Source organism: Grampus griseus (genome assembly GCF_964374135.1).
Source record: "Grampus griseus genome assembly, chromosome: 1".
Lineage (NCBI taxonomy): Eukaryota > Metazoa > Chordata > Mammalia > Artiodactyla > Delphinidae > Grampus > Grampus griseus.
In genome coordinates this window covers 94914518-94922757 of record NC_139017.1, presented here as the reverse complement: position 1 = coordinate 94922757, position 8240 = coordinate 94914518, and positions in this window count along the sequence as shown.

The window sequence follows — 8240 nt, the reverse complement described above, 5'->3', positions numbered from 1 at the left end:
TTCCCCTATAAAATCTTGCCCAACCCTCTCCCAGGTGCGACTTCTCTGGCCCCTTTCTCTCGGACCAGTGAACTTCGCCCGGGAGCACTCCTTAATAAAGCTCACTTGAAGCTTTCCTCTGTTTCGTGGTGCCGTTTGTTAAGACCCGACCTTACAATCTATAATTATACAATGTCAGTTTCTTATTAACCAGTTGGATAGAATTGCATGGAACACTATGTCTCTGACTAGACTCAGAGTCAAATCTTCAATTGTTTTCTTTGGACTGAGTTTCCCCCACCCCAGTTTGAGTCTGCAGTGTCATTACAAAAAGTATGGAAGGACCATCCTTACTCTCAGGAATAGCAACAAGCAGCTCTCCAAAATCTCTTTGAACTTCCAAGCTGGGGTGATGAAAGGAGAAATGCTCTTTGTCTTAAAGACTATCTTCTCTCTTCATGAAAGAAGTCCGTCTTGATGCTGAAAAAATGTAAGAACAAGAGAACTCATTTGCAGAGATAAAAATCTAAAAGCATAAAGGAATGGTAATTTGCTGTAGCTAAAAATAGACCCCACCTTGATGCATTTGCATCACGTGGGTTGTTGGCAGCGGGTCCAGCCTTCATCTGCGAAGAGACCATGTCAGAGCCTGCAGTCAGAATCAGATACAGTTGGTTTTAACGTGCTTTGCTTCCAAGTGGAACACATTCCAGTGATTTCTTCTTCTGACTCTCCCCACAGAGATAAGGGGAGACATACTTATTACATTTTTGGTTCCAATCGTTTATCGTAAGACTACTATATACCTGTGCAAAAAATAGAGTTGTGGTCCCTGCCTTTTGGGGACTTAGGTCCAGTAGGGGAGAGAAACATCAAACAAATAATTACACACATTATTCATTCATTACAGTTGGGATAATTGACAAGAAGCAAAAATGGTAAGTGCAATGAACACTTATGAAAGGAAGCACTAAATTTGTTTTCTAGAATGATCAGTGCTCTCTGTAGCCTCTTGAACATCATAAACTGTGTCCTTTGTTTAGAAATCAGGTGATTCCTTCCTACTACCTTACATTTTTCTGGCTTTTGGAAATTGTCTTTGACCTCCTAAAACTGAATTAGGTAGCCTCCCTACATGCTCTCATAACCCCTTATGATTAACCTGTAGCTCGTATCTCGCGATATAGCAATTGTTTTGTTTAGTTTTTGGTCTGTATGCCTATGTAGGCCATAAATTCCTTAAAGGCAAGGACAGTGTCTTATTCAGTGACATATTTCCTACTACATAATATACACCAGATAAATGCTGAGAGTGTGAAAATGAGCCAGTTGACACTGATCTCTTCAGTGAAGCCATTTATCAGTTAAGTTCCCTCTCTTTCCCCTGTTTCTTCAAACTGGATCCTTCACATCAGCACTTCAATGTGTTCAAGCTGATTCCTCTGCAAAGAAATCCTCCCTATGGAGGATGAGCTATCTCCATCCAGGTACCACCTTATTTCTCTCCTTACCTTTATAGCCCAGCTTCTTGAAAGAGGTATTTTCTCTTGCTGTCTCTACTTCCATTTGTTCACCCAACTCACTTTCTATCTCTCATTTTACCACACTCTCTAGCTTATCAGTGACATCGCTGTTGCCAGATAGAGTAGTCTCTTATCTTACTGACTTCTCTGCAGCATTTTGCACTGTGGGCATCCTTCGTTGCTGTTCTTCCTGCTCATTCCTGGTCTCCTTGGTGGGCTCCTCTTCCTCTGCCCACTCCTCAAAGGCTGGTTTTCCCAGTGTTTTCAGTCTTGACTCTCTTCTATTCTCAATGCACGCAATCTGTTTGAGAGAGGTTATCCATTCCAATGATTCAAACAACAATCTGTATCCTGCTGATCCAGCCCAGATGTCTCTCATGAACTCTACATCTCTGTTTACCCTTGATTGAATATACACACGTGGATGTTCCACCAATTCCTTCAACTCAAATTGTCCAAATCTGAAATAATGAACATTCCTCCCCAATTTAGAATTTCTATGTTTTCTACCTCAGTAAATAGTATCACAGTCATCTGACTTCTTATTTATTTGTTTGTTTATTTATTTTATTTTATTTTTTAAAAACATCTTTATTGGAGTATAATTGCTTTACAATGGTGTGTTAATTTCTGCTTTACAACAAAATCAATCAGTTATATATACACATATGTTCCCAAATCTCTTCCCTCTTGCGTCTCCGCCCTCCCAACCTTCCTATCCCACCACTCCAGGCGGTCACAAAGCACCGAGCTGATCTCCCTGTGCTATGCGGCTGCTTCCCACTAGCTATCTACCTTACGTTTGGTAGTGTATATATGTCCATGCCACTCTCGCTTTGTCACAGCTTACCCTTCCCCCTCCCCATATCCTCAAGTCCATTCTCTAGTAGGTCTGTGTCTTTATTCCTGTTTTACCCCTAGGTTCTTCATGACATTTTTTCCCCTTAAATTCCATATATATGTGTTAGCATACGGTATTTGTCTCTTTCTTTCTGACTTACTTCACTCTGTATGACAGACTCTAGGTCTATCCACCTCATTACAAATAGCTCAATTTCGTTTCTTTTTATGGCTGAGTAATATTCCATTGTATATATGTGCCATATCTTCTTTATCCATTCATCCGATGATGGACACTTAGGTTGTTTCCATCTCCGAGCTATTGTAAATAGAGCTGCAATGAACATTTTGGTACATGACTCTTTTTGAATTATGGTTTTCTCAGGGTATATGCCCAGTAGTGGGATTGCTAGTTTTCTCAGGGTATATGCCCAGTAGTGGATTGGTAGTTCTATTTGTAGATTTTTAAGGAACCTCCATAGTGTTCTCCACAGTGGCTGTATCAATTTACATTCCCACCAACAATGCAGGAGGGTTCCCTTTTCTCCACACCCTCTCCAGCATTTATTGTTTCTAGATTTTTTGATGATGGCCATTCTGACTGGTGTGAGATGATATCTCATTGTAGTTTTGATTTGCATTTCTCTAATGATAAGTGATGTTGAGCATTCTTTCATGTGTTTGCTGGCAGTCTGTATATCTTCTTTGGAGAAATGTCTATTTAGGTCTTCTGCCCATTTTTGGATTGGATTGTTTGTTTTTTTGTTATTAAGCTGCATGAGCTGCTTATAAATTTTGGAGATTAATCCTTTGTCAGTTGCTTCATTTGCAAATATTTTCTCCCATTCTGAGGGTTCTCTTTTGGTCTTGCTTATGGTTTCCTTTGCTGTGCAAAAGCTTTTAAGTTTCATTAGGTCCCATTTGTTTGTTTTTATTTCCTTTTCTCTAGGAGGTGGGTCAAAAAGGATCTTGCTGTGATTTATGTCATAGAGTGTCCTGCCTATGTTGTCCTCTAAGAGTTTGATAGTTTCTGGCCTTATATTTAGGTCTTTAATCCATTTTGAGCTTATTTTTGTGTATGGTGTTAGGGAGTGATCTAATCTCATACTTTTACATGTGCCTGCCCTGTTTTCTCAGCACCACTTATTGAAGAGGCTGTCCTTTTTCCACTGTATATTCCTGCCTCCTTTATCAAAGATAAGGTGACCATATGTGCGTGGGTTTATCTCTGGGCTTTCTATCCTGTTCCATTGATCTATCTTTCTGTTTTTGTGCCAGTACCATACTGTCTTGATTACTATAGGTTTGTAGTATAGCCTGAAGTCAGGGAGCCTGATTCCTCCAGCTCCGTTTTTCATTCTCAAGATTGCTTTGGCTATTCGGGATCTTTTGTGTTTCCAGACAAATTGTGAAATTTTTTGTTCTAGTTCTGTGAAAAATGCCAGTGGTAGTTTGATAGGGATTGCATTGAATCTGTAGATTGCTTTGGGTAGTAGAGTCATTTTCACAATGTTGATTCTTCCAATCCAAGAACATGGTATATCTCTCCATCTATTTGTATCATCTTTAATTTCTTTCATTAGTGTTTTATAATTTTCTGCATTCAGGTCTTTTGTGTCCTTAGGTAGGTTTATTCCTAGATATTTTATTCTTTTTGTTGCAATGGTAAATGGGAGTGTTTTCTTGATTTCCATTTCAGATTTTTCATCATTAGTGTATAGGAATGCCAGAGATTTCTGTGCATTAATTTTGTATCCTGCTACTTTACCAAATTCATTGATTAGCTCTAATAGTTTTCTGGTAGCATTTTTAGGATGCTCTATGTATAGTATCATGTCATCTGCACACAGTGACAGCTTTACTTCTTCTTTTCTGATTTGGATTCCTTTTATTTCCTTTTCTTCTCTGATTGCTGTGGCTAAAACTTCCAAAACTATGTTGAATAAGAGTGGTGAGAGTGGGCAACCTTGTCTTGTTCCTGATCTTAGTGGAAATACTTTCAGTTTTTCACCATTGAGGACGACGTTGGCTGTGGGTTTGTCATATATGGCCTTTATTATGTTGAGGAAAGTTCCCTCTATGCCTGCTTTCAGGAGGGTTTTTATCATAAATGGGTGTTGAGTTTTGTCGAAAGCTTTCTCTGCATCTATTGAGATGATCATATGGTTTTTCTCCTTCAGTTTGTTAATATGGTGTATCACGTTGATTGATTTGCATATATTGAAGAATCCTTGCATTCCTGGAATAAACCCCACTTGATCATGGTGTATGACCCTTCTAATGTGCTGTTGGATTCTGTTTGCTAGTATTTTGTTGAGGATTTTTGCATCTATGTTCATCAGTGATATTGGCCTGTAGTTTTCTTTCTTTGTGACATCCCTGTCTGGTTTTGGTATCAGGGTGACGGTGGCCTCATAGAATGAGTTTGGGAGTGTTCCTCCCTCTGCTATATGTTGGAAGAGTTTGAGAAGGATAGGTGTTAGCTCTTCTCTAAATGTTTGATGGAATTACCCTGTGAAGCCATCTGGTCCTGGGCTTTTGTTTGTTGGAAGATTTCTTTTTTTCTTTTTTTTTTTTTTTGCGGTACGCGGGCCTCTCACTGCTGTGGCCTCTCCCGTGGCGGAGCACAAGCTCTGGATGCACAGGCTCAGCGGCCATGGCTCACAGGCCCAGCCGCTCCGCGGCACGGACCGGGGCATGAACCCGCGTCCTCTGCAACGGCAGGCGGACTCTCAACCACTGCGCCACCAGGGAAGCCCTGTTGGAAGATTTTTAATCACAGTTTCAATTTCAGTTCTTGTGATTGGTCTGTTCATATTTTCTATTTCTTCCTGATTCAGTCTTGGCAGGTTGTGCCTTTCTAAGAATTTGTCCATTTCTTTCAGGTTGTCCATTTTATTGGCACAGAGTTGCTTGTAGTAATCTCTCATGATGTTTTGTATTTCTGCAGTGTCAGTTGTTACTTCTCCTTATTTCTAATTCTATTGATTTGAGTCTTCTCCCTTTTTATCTTGATGAGTCTGGCTAATGGTTTATCAATTTTGTTTATCTTCTCAAAGAACCAGCTTTTAGTTTTATTGATCTTTGCTATCATTTCCTTCATTTCTTTTTCATTTATTTCTGATCTGATTTTTATGATTGCTTTCCTTCTGCTAACTTTGGGGTTCTTTTGTTCTTCTTTCTCTAATTGCTTTAGGTGTAGGGTTAAGTTGTTTATTTGAGATGTTTCCTGTTTCTTAAGGTAGGATTGTATTGCTATAAACTTCCCTCTTAGAACTGCTTTTGCTGCATCCCATACATTTTGGGTCGTCGTGTCTCCATTGTCACTTGTTTCTAGGTATTTTTTAATTTCTTCTTTGATTTCTTCAGTGATCACTTCGTTATTAAGTAGTGTATTGTTTAGCCTCCATGTTTTTGTATTTTTTACAGATCTTTTCCTGTAATTGATATCTAGTCTTATAGTGTTGTGGTCAGAAAAGATACTTGATACAATTTCAATTTTCTTAAATTTACCAAGGCTTGATTTGTGACCCAAGATATGATCTATCCTGGAGAATGTTCCATGAGCACTAGAGAAAAATGTGTATTCTGTTGTTTTTGAATGGAATGTCCTATAAATATCAATTAAGTCTACCTTGTTTAACATATCATTTAAAGCTTGTGTTTCCTTATTTATTTTCATTTTGGATGATCTGTCCATTGGTGAAAGTGGGCTGTTAAAGTCCCCTACTATGAATGTGTTACTGTCGATTTCCCCTTTTATGGCTGTTAGTATTTGCCTTATGTATTGAGGTGCTCCTATGTTGGGTGCATAAATATTTACAATTGTTATATCTTCTTCTTGGATCGATCCCTTGTTCATTATGTAGTGTCCTTCTTTGTCTCTTCTGATAGTCTTTATTTTAAAGTATATTTTGTCTGATACGAGAATTGCTACTCCAGCTTTCTTTTGGTTTCCATTTGCATGAAATATCTTTTTCCATCCCCTTACTTTCAGTCTGTATGTGTCTCTAGGTCTGAAGTGGGTCTCTTGTAGACAGCAAATATATGGGTCCTGCTTTTGTATCCATTCAGCCAATCTGTGTGTTTTGGTGGGAGCATTTAGTCCATTTACATTTAAGGTAATTATCGATACATATGTTCCTATTCCCATTTTCTTAATTGTTTTGGGTTCGTTATTGTAGGTCTTTTCCTTCTCTTGTCTTTCTTGCCTAGAGAATTTCCTTTAGCAGTTGTTGTAGAGCTGGTTTGGTGGTGCTGAACTCTCTCAGCTTTTGCTTGTCTGTAAAGGTTTTAATTTCTCCATCAAATCTGAATGAGATCCTTGCTGGGTAGAGTAATCTTGGTTGCAGGTTTTTCTCCTTCATCACTTTAAATATGTCCTGCCACTCCCTTCTGGCTTGCAGAGTTTCTGCTGGAAGATCAGCTGTTAACCTTATGGGGATTCCCTTGTGTGTTATTTGTTGTTTTTCCCTTGCTGCTTTTAATATGTTTTCTTTGTATTGAATTTTTGACAGTTTGATTAATATGTGTCTTGGCGTATTTCTCCTTGGATTTATCCTGTATGGGACTCTCTGTGCTGCCTGGACTTGATTAACTATTTCCTTTCCCATATTAGGGAAGTTTTCAACTATAATCTCTTCATATATTTTCTCAGTCCCTTTCTTTTTCTCTTCTTCTTCTGGAACCCCTATAATTTGAATGTTGGTGCGTTTAATGTTGTCCCAGAGGTCTCTGAGACTGTCCTCAGTTCTTTTCATTCTTTTTTCTTTGTTCTGCTCTGCAGTAGTTATTTCCACTATTTTATCTTCCAGGTCACTTATCCGTTCTTCTGCCTCATTTATTCTGCTATTGATCCTATCTAGAGCATTTTTCATTTCATTTATTGTTTTGTTCATCATTGTTTGTTTCATTTTTAGTTCTTCTAGGTCCTTGTTAAATGCTTCTTGTATTTTCTCCATTCTATTTCCAAGATTTGGATCATCATTACTATCATTATTCTGAATTCTTTTTCAGGTGGACTGCCTATTTCCTTTTCATTTGTTAAGTCTGGTGAGTTTTTATCTTGCTCCTTCATCTGCTGTGTGTTTTTCTGTCTTCTCATTTTGCTTATCTTACTGTGTTTGGGGTCTCCTTTTTGCAGGCTGATTGTTCATAGTTCCCGTTGTTTTTGGTGTCTGTCCCCAGTGGCTAAGGTTGGTTCAGTGGGTTGTGTAGGTTTCCTGGTGGGGGGGACTAGTGCCTGTGTTTTGGTGGATGAGGCTGGTCTTGTCTTTCTGGTGGGCAGGTCCACGTCTGGTGGTGTGTTTTGGGGTGTCTGTGGCCTTATTATGATTTTAGGCAGCCTCTCTGCTAATGGGTGGGGTTGTGTTCCTGTTTTGCTAGTTGTTTGGCATAGGTTGTCCAGCACTAATGCTTGCTGGTCGTTGAGTGAAGCTGGGTGCTGGTGTTGAGATGGAGATCTCTGGGAGATTTTCGCTGTTTGATATTATGTGGAGCTGGGAGGTCTCTTGTGGACCAGTGTTCTGAAGTTGGCTCTCCCACCTCAGAGGCACAGCCCTGACTCCTGGCTGCAGCACCAAGAGCCTTTCATCCACATGGCTCCTTAATTTGGGATGATTCGTTGTCTATTCATGTATTCCACAGATGCAGGGTACATCAAGTTGATTGTAGAGCTTTAATCCGCTGCTTCTGAGGCTGCTGGGAGAAATTTCCCTTTCTCTTCTTCGTTCTCACAGCTCCCAGGGGCTCAGCTTTGGATTTGGCCCCGCCTCTGCATGTAGGTCGCTGGAGGGCGTTTGTTCTTCGCTCAGACAGGATGGGGTTAAAGGAGTCGCTGATTCGGGGGCTCTGGCGCACTCAGGCCAGGGGGGAGGGAGGGTCACGGAGTGCGGGGCG